This window comes from Pristiophorus japonicus, chromosome 25 (genome assembly GCF_044704955.1).
Source record: "Pristiophorus japonicus isolate sPriJap1 chromosome 25, sPriJap1.hap1, whole genome shotgun sequence".
NCBI classification, from domain to species: Eukaryota; Metazoa; Chordata; class Chondrichthyes; family Pristiophoridae; genus Pristiophorus; species Pristiophorus japonicus.
In genome coordinates, this window is record NC_092001.1 from 34,251,819 (window position 1) to 34,262,237 (window position 10,419).

Consider the following 10,419-nt stretch of genomic DNA (forward strand, 5'->3'; position numbering starts at 1 on the left):
TTTTAAAGTTTTTCTTAAGTTTTTTCAGTCTTTTTTTCTCAGTTTTTTTCTCAGTTTTTCTCCTCAGTTTTTCTGCTCAGTTTTTCTAGTCAGTTTTTTCTCAGTTTTTTTTCTCAGTTCTTTTTTTTCACTGTTTTTTTCACAGTTTTTTTCTAAGTTTTTCTTCAGTTTTTTTTTCTCAGTTCTTCTTTTTTTTCACAGTTTTGTGCAGTTTTTTTCTAAGTTTTTCTTCAGTTTTTTTTCTCAGTTCTTTTTTTTCACAGTTTTATTCGAAGTTTTTCTTAAGTTTTTTCAGTCTTTTTTTCTCAGTTTTTTTCTCAGTTTTTCTCCTCAGTTTTTCTGCTCAGTTTTTCTAGTCAGTTTTTTCTCAGTTTTTTTTCTCAGTTCTTTTTTTTCACTGTTTTTTTCACAGTTTTTTTCTAAGTTTTTCTTCAGTTTTTTTTCTCAGTTCTTCTTTTTTTTCACAGTTTTGTGCATTTTTTTTCTATGTTTTTCTTCAGTTTTTTTTCTCAGTTCTCTTTTTTTCACAGTTTTATTCGAAGTTTTTCTTAAGTTTTTTCAGTCTTTTTTTCTCAGTTTTTTTCTCAGTTTTTCTCCTCAGTTTTTCTGCTCAGTTTTTCTAGTCAGTTTTTCTTCAGTTTTTTTTTCTCAGTTCTTCTTTTTTTTCACAGTTTTGTGCAGTTTTTTTCTAAGTTTTTCTTCAGTTTTTTTTCTCAGTTCTTTTTTTTCACAGTTTTATTCGAAGTTTTTCTTAAGTTTTTTCAGTCTTTTTTTCTCAGTTTTTTTCTCAGTTTTTCTCCTCAGTTTTTCTGCTCAGTTTTTCTAGTCAGTTTTTTCTCAGTTTTTTTTCTCAGTTCTTTTTTTTCACTGTTTTTTTCACAGTTTTTTTCTAAGTTTTTCTTCAGTTTTTTTTCTCAGTTCTTCTTTTTTTTCACAGTTTTGTGCATTTTTTTTCTATGTTTTTCTTCAGTTTTTTTTCTCAGTTCTCTTTTTTTCACAGTTTTATTCGAAGTTTTTCTTAAGTTTTTTCAGTCTTTTTTTCTCAGTTTTTCTTTTTTTTCACAGTTTTGTGCAGTTTTTTTCTAAGTTTTTCTTCAGTTTTTTCAGTCTTTTTTGCTCAGTTTTTCTTCTCAGGTTTTTTACTCCGTTTTTCTGCTCAGTTTTTCTGCTCAGTTTTTTCTCAGTTTTCTTTCTCAGTTCTATTTTTTCGAAGTTTTGTGCACAGTTTTTTTCTAATTTTTTCTTCAGTTTTTTTTTCAGTTCTTCTTTTTTTTCACAGTTTTTTTCAGTTTTTTAAAAGTTTTTCTTAAGTTTTTTCAGCCTTTTTTTCTCAGTTTTTTTCTCAGTTTTTCTCCTCAGTTTTTCTGCTCAGTTTTTCTAGTCAGTTTTTTCTCAGTTTTTTTTCTCAGTTATTTTTTTTCACTGTTTTTTTCACAGTTTTTTTCTAACTTTTTCTTCAGTTTTTTTTCTCAGTTCTTCTTTTTTTTCACAGTTTTGTGCAGTTTTTTTCTAAGTTTTTCTTCAGTTTTTTTTCTCAGTTCTTTTTTTTCACAGTTTTATTCGAAGTTTTCCTTAAGTTTTTTCAGTCTTTTTTTCTCAGTTTTCTTTCTCAGTTTTTCTCCTCAGTTTTTCTGCTCAATTTTTCTAGTCAGTTTTTTCTCAGTTTTTTTTCTCAGTTCTTTTTTTTCACTGTTTTTTTCGAAGTTTTTCTTAAGTTTTTTCAGTCTTTTTTTCTCAGTTTTTTTCTCAGTTTTTCTCCTCAGTTTTTCTGCTCAGTTTTTCTAGTCAGTTTTTTCTCAGTTTTTTTTCTCAGTTCTTTTTTTTCACTGTTTTTTTCACAGTTTTTTTCTAAGTTTTTCTTCAGTTTTTTTTCTCAGTTCTTTTTTTTCACAGTTTGTGCAGTTTTTTTTCTAAGTTTTTCTTCAGTTTTTTTTCTCAGTTCTTCTTTATTTCCACAGTTTTTTTCGAAGTTTTTCTTCAGTTTTTTCAGTCTATTTTTCTCAGTTTTTCTTCTGTTTTTTTCCTCTGTTTTTGTTCAGTTTTTTAAAATAGTTTTTTTTCTCAGTTTTTCTGCTCAGTTTTTCTAATCAGTTTTTTTTCTCAGTTTTTCTTCTCAGTTCTTCTTTTTTTTCAGTTTTATTCGAAGTTTTTCTTAAGTTTTTTCAGTCTTTTTTTCTCAGTTTTTTTCTCAGTTTTTCTCCTCAGTTTTTCTGCCCAGTTTTTCTAGTCAGTTTTTTCTCAGTTTTTTTTCTCAGTTCTTTTTTTTCTCTGTTTTTTTCACAGTTTTTTTCTAAGTTTTTCTTCAGTTTTTTTTCTCAGTTCTTCTTTTTCTTCACAGTTTTGTGCAGTTTTTTTCTAAGTTTTTGTTCAGTTTTTTTTCTCAGTTCTTTTTTTTCAGTTTTTTTCGAAGTTTTTCTTAAGTTTTTTCAGTCTTTTTTTCTCAGTTTTTTTCTCAGTTTTTCTCCTCAGTTTTTCTGCTCAGTTTTTCTAGTCAGTTTTTTCTCATTTCTTTTTTTTCACTGTTTTTTTCACAGTTTTTTTCTAAGTTTTTCTTCAGTTTTTTTTCTCAGTTCTTCTTTTTTTTCACAGTTTTCTGCAGTTTTTTTCTAAGTTTTTCTTCAGTTTTTTCAGTCTTTTTTGCTCAGTTTTTCTTCTCAGGTTTTTTACTCCGTTTTTCTGCTCAGTTTTTCTGCTCAGTTTTTTCTCAGTTTCCTTTCTCAGTTCTTTTTTTCACAGTTTTGTGCACAGTTTTTTTCTAATTTTTTCTTCAGTTTTTTTTCTCAGTTCTTCTTTTTTTTCTCAGTTTTGTGCAGTTTTTTTCTAAGTTTTTCTTCAGTTTTTTTTCTCAGTTCTTTTTTTTCACAGTTTTTTTCGAAGTTTTTCTTAAGTTTTTTCAGTCTTTTTTTCTCAGATTTTTTCTCAGTTTTTCTCCTCAGTTTTTCTGCTCAGTTTTTCTAGTCAGTTTTTTCTCAGTTTTTTTTCTCAGTTCTTTTTTTTCACTCTTTTTTTTCACAGTTTTTTTCTAAGTTTTTCTTCAGTTTTTTTTCTCAGTTCTTCTTTTTTTTCACAGTTTGTGCAGTTTTTTTTCTAAGTTTATCTTCAGTTTTTTTTCTCAGTTCTTCTTTATTTCCACAGTTTTTTTCGAAGTTTTTCTTCAGTTTTTTCAGTCTATTTTTCTCAGTTTTTCTTCTGTTTTTTTCCTCTGTTTTTGTTCAGTTTTTATAAATAGTTTTTTTTCTCAGTTTTTCTGCTCAGTTTTTCTAATCAGTTTTTTTCTCAGTTTTTCTTCTCAGTTCTTCTTTTTCTTCAGTTTTTTCAGTCTTTTTTTCTCAGTGTTTCTTCTCAGTTTTTTTCCTCCGTTTTTCTTCAGTTTTTTTTAATAGTTTTTTTCTCAGTTTTTCTCCTCAGTTTTTCTGCTCAGTTTTTCTAGTCAGTTTTTTCTCAGTTTTTTTTCTTAGTTCTTCTTATTTTTCACTGTTTTTTTCACAGTTTTTTCTAAGTTTTTCTTCACTTTTTTCAGTCTTTTTTGCTCAGTTTTTCTTCTCAGGTTTTTTACTCCGTTTTTCTGCTCAGTTTTTCTGCTCAGTTTTTTCTCAGTTTCTTTTCTCAGTTCTTTTTTTTCACAGTTTTGTGCACAGTTTTTTTCTGTTTTTCTTAAGTTTTTTCAGTCTTTTTTTCTCAGTTTTTTTCTCAGTTTTTCTCCTCAGTTTTTCTGCTCATTTTTTCTCGTCAGTTTTTTCTCAGTTTTTTTTCTCAGTTCTTTTTTTTCACTGTTTTTTTCACAGTTTTTTTCTAAGTTTTTCTTCAGTTTTTTTTCTCAGTTCTGCTTTTTTTTCACAGTTTTGTGCAGTTTTTCTTCAGTTTTTTCAGTCTTTTTTTCTCAGTTTTTCTTCTCAGTTTTTTTCCTCCGTTTTTCTTCAGTTTTTATTATTAGTTTTTTTTCTCAGTTTTTCTCCTCAGTTTTTCTGCTCAGTTTTTCTAGTCAGTTTTTTCTCAGTTTTTTTTCTTAGTTCTTTTTTTTAATTTTTTTTTTTACAGTTTTTTTCAAAGTTTTTCTTCAGTATTTTTTCTCAGTTCTTTTTTTTCACAGTTTTTTTCACAGTATTTTCTAAATTTTTCTTCAGTTTTTTCAGTCTTTTTTGCTCAGTTTTTCTTCTCAGGTTTTTTACTCCGTTTTTCTGCTCAGTTTTTCTGCTCAGTTTTTTCTCAGTTTTCTTTCTCAGTTCTATTTTTTCGCAGTTTTGTGCACAGTTTTTTTCTAATTTTTTCTTCAGTTTTTTTTCTCAGTTCTTCTTTTTTTTCACAGTTTTTTTCAGTTTTTTAAAAAGTTTTTCTTAAGTTTTTTCAGTCTTTTTTTCTCAGTTTTTTTCTCAGTTTTTCTCCTCAGTTTTTCTGCTCAGTTTTTCTAGTCAGTTTTTTCTCAGTTCTTTTTTTTCACTGTTTTTTTCACAGTTTTTTTCTAAGTTTTTCTTCAGTTTTTTTTCTCAGTTCTTCTTTTTTTTCACAGTTTTGTGCAGTTTTTTTCTAAGTTTTTCTTCAGTTTTTTTTCTCAGTTCTTTTTTTTCACAGTTTTATTCGAAGTTTTTCTTAAGTTTTTTCAGTCTTTTTTTCTCAGTTTTTTTCTCAGTTTTTCTCCTCAGTTTTTCTGCTCAGTTTTTCTAGTCAGTTTTTTCTCAGTTTTTTTTCTCAGTTCTTTTTTTTCACTGTTTTTTTCACAGTTTTTTTCTAAGTTTTTCTTCAGTTTTTTTTCTCAGTTCTTCTTTTTTTTCACAGTTTTGTGCAGTTTTTTTCTATGTTTTTCTTCAGTTTTTTTTCTCAGTTCTCTTTTTTTCACAGTTTTATTCGAAGTTTTTCTTAAGTTTTTTCAGTCTTTTTTTCTCAGTTTTTCTTTTTTTTCACAGTTTTGTGCACAGTTTTTTTCTAATTATTCCTTCAGTTTTTTTTCTCAGTTCTTCTTTTTTTTCAGTTTTTTTCAGTTTTTTTTAAAGTTTTTCTTAAGTTTTTTCAGTCTTTTTTTCTCAGTTTTTTTCTCAGTTTTTCTCCTCAGTTTTTCTGCTCAGTTTTTCTAGTCAGTTTTTTCTCAGTTTTTTTTCTCAGTTCTTTTTTTTCACTGTTTTTTTCACAGTTTTTTTCTAAGTTTTTCTTCAGTTTTTTTTTCTCAGTTCTTCTTTTTTTTCACAGTTTTGTGCAGTTTTTTTCTAAGTTTTTCTTCAGTTTTTTTTCTCAGTTCTTTTTTTTCACAGTTTTATTCGAAGTTTTTCTTAAGTTTTTTCAGTCTTTTTTTCTCAGTTTTTTTCTCAGTTTTTCTCCTCAGTTTTTCTGCTCAGTTTTTCTAGTCAGTTTTTTCTCAGTTTTTTTTCTCAGTTCTTTTTTTTCACTGTTTTTTTCACAGTTTTTTTCTAAGTTTTTCTTCAGTTTTTTTTCTCAGTTCTTCTTTTTTTTCACAGTTTTGTGCATTTTTTTTCTATGTTTTTCTTCAGTTTTTTTTCTCAGTTCTCTTTTTTTCACAGTTTTATTCGAAGTTTTTCTTAAGTTTTTTCAGTCTTTTTTTCTCAGTTTTTCTTTTTTTTCACAGTTTTGTGCAGTTTTTTTCTAAGTTTTTCTTCAGTTTTTTCAGTCTTTTTTGCTCAGTTTTTCTTCTCAGGTTTTTTACTCCGTTTTTCTGCTCAGTTTTTCTGCTCAGTTTTTTCTCAGTTTTCTTTCTCAGTTCTATTTTTTCGAAGTTTTGTGCACAGTTTTTTTCTAATTTTTTCTTCAGTTTTTTTTTCAGTTCTTCTTTTTTTTCACAGTTTTTTTCAGTTTTTTAAAAGTTTTTCTTAAGTTTTTTCAGTCTTTTTTTCTCAGTTTTTTTCTCAGTTTTTCTCCTCAGTTTTTCTGCTCAGTTTTTCTAGTCAGTTTTTTCTCAGTTTTTTTTCTCAGTTATTTTTTTTCACTGTTTTTTTCACAGTTTTTTTCTAACTTTTTCTTCAGTTTTTTTTCTCAGTTCTTCTTTTTTTTCACAGTTTTGTGCAGTTTTTTTCTAAGTTTTTCTTCAGTTTTTTTTCTCAGTTCTTTTTTTTCACAGTTTTATTCGAAGTTTTCCTTAAGTTTTTTCAGTCTTTTTTTCTCAGTTTTCTTTCTCAGTTTTTCTCCTCAGTTTTTCTGCTCAGTTTTTCTAGTCAGTTTTTTCTCAGTTTTTTTTCTCAGTTCTTTTTTTTCACTGTTTTTTTCGAAGTTTTTCTTAAGTTTTTTCAGTCTTTTTTTCTCAGTTTTTTTCTCAGTTTTTCTCCTCAGTTTTTCTGCTCAGTTTTTCTAGTCAGTTTTTTCTCAGTTTTTTTTCTCAGTTCTTTTTTTTCACTGTTTTTTTCACAGTTTTTTTCTAAGTTTTTCTTCAGTTTTTTTTCTCAGTTCTTTTTTTTCACAGTTTGTGCAGTTTTTTTTCTAAGTTTTTCTTCAGTTTTTTTTCTCAGTTCTTCTTTATTTCCACAGTTTTTTTCGAAGTTTTTCTTCAGTTTTTTCAGTCTATTTTTCTCAGTTTTTCTTCTGTTTTTTTCCTCTGTTTTTGTTCAGTTTTTTAAAATAGTTTTTTTTCTCAGTTTTTCTGCTCAGTTTTTCTAATCAGTTTTTTTCTCAGTTTTTCTTCTCAGTTCTTCTTTTTTTTCAGTTTTACTCGAAGTTTTTCTTAAGTTTTTTCAGTCTTTTTTTCTCAGTTTTTCTCCTCAGTTTTTCTGCCCAGTTTTTCTAGTCAGTTTTTTCTCAGTTTTTTTTCTCAGTTCTTTTTTTTCTCTGTTTTTTTCACAGTTTTTTTCTAAGTTTTTCTTCAGTTTTTTTTCTCAGTTCTTCTTTTTCTTCACAGTTTTGTGCAGTTTTTTTCCAAGTTTTTGTTCAGTTTTTTTTCTCAGTTCTTTTTTTTCAGTTTTTTTCGAAGTTTTTCTTAAGTTTTTTCAGTCTTTTTTTCTCAGTTTTTTTCTCAGTTTTTCTCCTCAGTTTTTCTGCTCAGTTTTTCTAGTCAGTTTTTTCTCATTTCTTTTTTTTCACTGTTTTTTTCACAGTTTTTTTCTAAGTTTTTCTTCAGTTTTTTTTCTCAGTTCTTCTTTTTTTTCACAGTTTTCTGCAGTTTTTTTCTAAGTTTTTCTTCAGTTTTTTCAGTCTTTTTTGCTCAGTTTTTCTTCTCAGGTTTTTTACTCCGTTTTTCTGCTCAGTTTTTCTGCTCAGTTTTTTCTCAGTTTCCTTTCTCAGTTCTTTTTTTCACAGTTTTGTGCACAGTTTTTTTCTAAGTTTTTCTTCAGTTTTTTTTTCTCAGTTCTTCTTTTTTTTCACAGTTTTGTGCAGTTTTTTTCTAAGTTTTTCTTCAGTTTTTTTTCTCAGTTCCTTTTTTTCACAGTTTTTTTCGAAGTTTTTCTTAAGTTTTTTCAGTCTTTTTTTCTCAGTTTTTTTCTCAGTTTTTCTCCTCAGTTTTTCTGCTCAGTTTTTCTAGTCAGTTTTTTCTCAGTTTTTTTTCTCAGTTCTTTTTTTTCACTGTTTTTTTCACAGTTTTTTTCTAAGTTTTTCTTCAGTTTTTTTTCTCAGTTCTTCTTTTTTTTCACAGTTTTGTGCATTTTTTTTCTAAGTTTTTCTTCAGTTTTTTTTCTCAGTTCTCTTTTTTTCACAGTTTTATTCGAAGTTTTTCTTAAGTTTTTTCAGTCTTTTTTTCTCAGTTTTTTTCTCAGTTTTTCTCCTCAGTTTTTCTGCTCAGTTTTTCTAGTCAGTTTTTTCTCAGTTTTTTTTCTCAGTTCTTTTTTTTCACTGTTTTTTTCACAGTTTTTTTCTAAGTTTTTCTTCAGTTTTTTTTCTCAGTTCTTCTTTTTTTTCACAGTTTTGTGCATTTTTTTTCTATGTTTTTCTTCAGTTTTTTTTCTCAGTTCTCTTTTTTTCACAGTTTTATTCGAAGTTTTTCTTAAGTTTTTTCAGTCTTTTTTTCTCAGTTTTTCTTTTTTTTCACAGTTTTGTGCAGTTTTTTTCTAAGTTTTTCTTCAGTTTTTTCAGTCTTTTTTGCTCAGTTTTTCTTCTCAGGTTTTTTACTCCGTTTTTCTGCTCAGTTTTTCTGCTCAGTTTTTTCTCAGTTTTCTTTCTCAGTTCTATTTTTTCGAAGTTTTGTGCACAGTTTTTTTCTAATTTTTTCTTCAGTTTTTTTTTCAGTTCTTCTTTTTTTTCACAGTTTTTTTCAGTTTTTTAAAAGTTTTTCTTAAGTTTTTTCAGTCTTTTTTTCTCAGTTTTTTTCTCAGTTTTTCTCCTCAGTTTTTCTGCTCAGTTTTTCTAGTCAGTTTTTTCTCAGTTTTTTTTCTCAGTTATTTTTTTTCACTGTTTTTTTCACAGTTTTTTTCTAACTTTTTCTTCAGTTTTTTTTTTCAGTTCTTCTTTTTTTTCACAGTTTTGTGCAGTTTTTTTCTAAGTTTTTCTTCAGTTTTTTTTCTCAGTTCTTTTTTTTCACAGTTTTATTCGAAGTTTTCCTTAAGTTTTTTCAGTCTTTTTTTCTCAGTTTTCTTTCTCAGTTTTTCTCCTCAGTTTTTCTGCTCAATTTTTCTAGTCAGTTTTTTCTCAGTTTTTTTTCTCAGTTCTTTTTTTTCACTGTTTTTTTCGAAGTTTTTCTTAAGTTTTTTCAGTCTTTTTTTCTCAGTTTTTTTCTCAGTTTTTCTCCTCAGTTTTTCTGCTCAGTTTTTCTAGTCAGTTTTTTCTCAGTTTTTTTTCTCAGTTCTTTTTTTTCACTGTTTTTTTCACAGTTTTTTTCTAAGTTTTGCTTCAGTTTTTTTTCTCAGTTCTTTTTTTTCACAGTTTGTGCAGTTTTTTTTCTAAGTTTTTCTTCAGTTTTTTTTCTCAGTTCTTCTTTATTTCCACAGTTTTTTTCGAAGTTTTTCTTCAGTTTTTTCAGTCTATTTTTCTCAGTTTTTCTTCTGTTTTTTTCCTCTGTTTTTGTTCAGTTTTTTAAAATAGTTTTTTTTCTCAGTTTTTCTGCTCAGTTTTTCTAATCAGTTTTTTTTCTCAGTTTTTCTTCTCAGTGCTTCTTTTTTTTCAGTTTTTTTTCTAAGTTTTTCTTCAGTTTTTTCAGTCTTTTTTTCTCAGTGTTTCTTCTCAGTTTTTTTCCTCCGTTTTTCTTCAGTTTTTTTTAATAGTTTTTTTTCTCAGTTTTTCTCCTCAGTTTTTCTGCTCAGTTTTTCAAGTCAGTTTTTTCTCAGTTTTTTTTCTTAGTTCTTTTTTTTCACTGTTTTTTTCACAGTTTTTTTCTAAGTTTTTCTTGAGTTTTTTTTCTCAGGTCTTCTTTTTTTTCACAGTTTTTTCACAGTTTTTTCTAAGTTTTTCTTCAGTTTTTTCAGTCTTTTTTGCTCAGTTTTTCTTCTCAGGTTTTTTACTCCGTTTTTCTGCTCAGTTTTTCTGCTCAGTTTTTTTCTCAGTTTCTTTTCTCAGTTCTTTTTTTTCACAGTTTTGTGCACAGTTTTTTTCTAATTTTTTTTCAGTTTTTTTTCTCAGTTCTTCTTTTTTTCACAGTTTTTTTCACAGTTTTTTTCTGTTTTTCTTAAGTTTTTTCAGTCTTTTTTTCTCAGTTTTTTTCTCAGTTTTTCTCCTCAGTTTTTCTGCTCATTTTTTCTCGTCAGTTTTTTCTCAGTTTTTTTTCTCAGTTCTTTTTTTTCAGTTTTTTTCACAGTTTTTTTCTGTTTTTCTTCAGTTTTTTTTCTCAGTTCTGCTTTTTTTTCACAGTTTTGTGCAGTTTTTTTCTAAGTTTTTCTTCAGTTTTTTTTCTCAGTTCTTTTTTTTCACAGTTTTTTTCTAAGTTTTTCTTCAGTTTTTTTTCTCAGTTCTTTTTTTTCACAGTTTTATTCGAAGTTTTTCTTAAGTTTTTTCAGTCTTTTTTTCTCAGTTTTTTTCTCAGTTTTTCTCCTCAGTTTTTCTGCTCAGTTTTTCTAGTCAGTTTTTTCTCAGTTTTTTTTCTCAGTTCTTTTTTTTCACTGTTTTTTTCACAGTTTGTTTCTAAGTTTTTCTTCAGTTTTTTTTCTCAGTTCTTTTTTTTCACAGTTTTGTGCAGTTTTTTTCTATGTTTTTCTTCAGTTTTTTTTCTCAGTTCTCTTTTTTTCACAGTTTTATTCGAAGTTTTTCTTAAGTTTTTTCAGTCTTTTTTTCTCAGTTTTTCTTTTTTTTCACAGTTTTGTGCACAGTTTTTTTCTAATTATTCCTTCAGTTTTTTTTCTCAGTTCTTCTTTTATTTCAGTTTTTTCAGTTTTTTTTAAAGTTTTTCTTAAGTTTTTTCAGTCTTTTTTTCTCAGTTTTTTTCTCAGTTTTTCTCCTCAGTTTTTCTGCTCAGTTTTTCTAGTCAGTTTTTTCTCAGTTTTTTTTCTCAGTTCTTTTTTTTCACTGTTTTTTTCACAGTTTTTTTCTCAGTTTTTCTTCAGTTTTTTTTCTCAGTTCTTC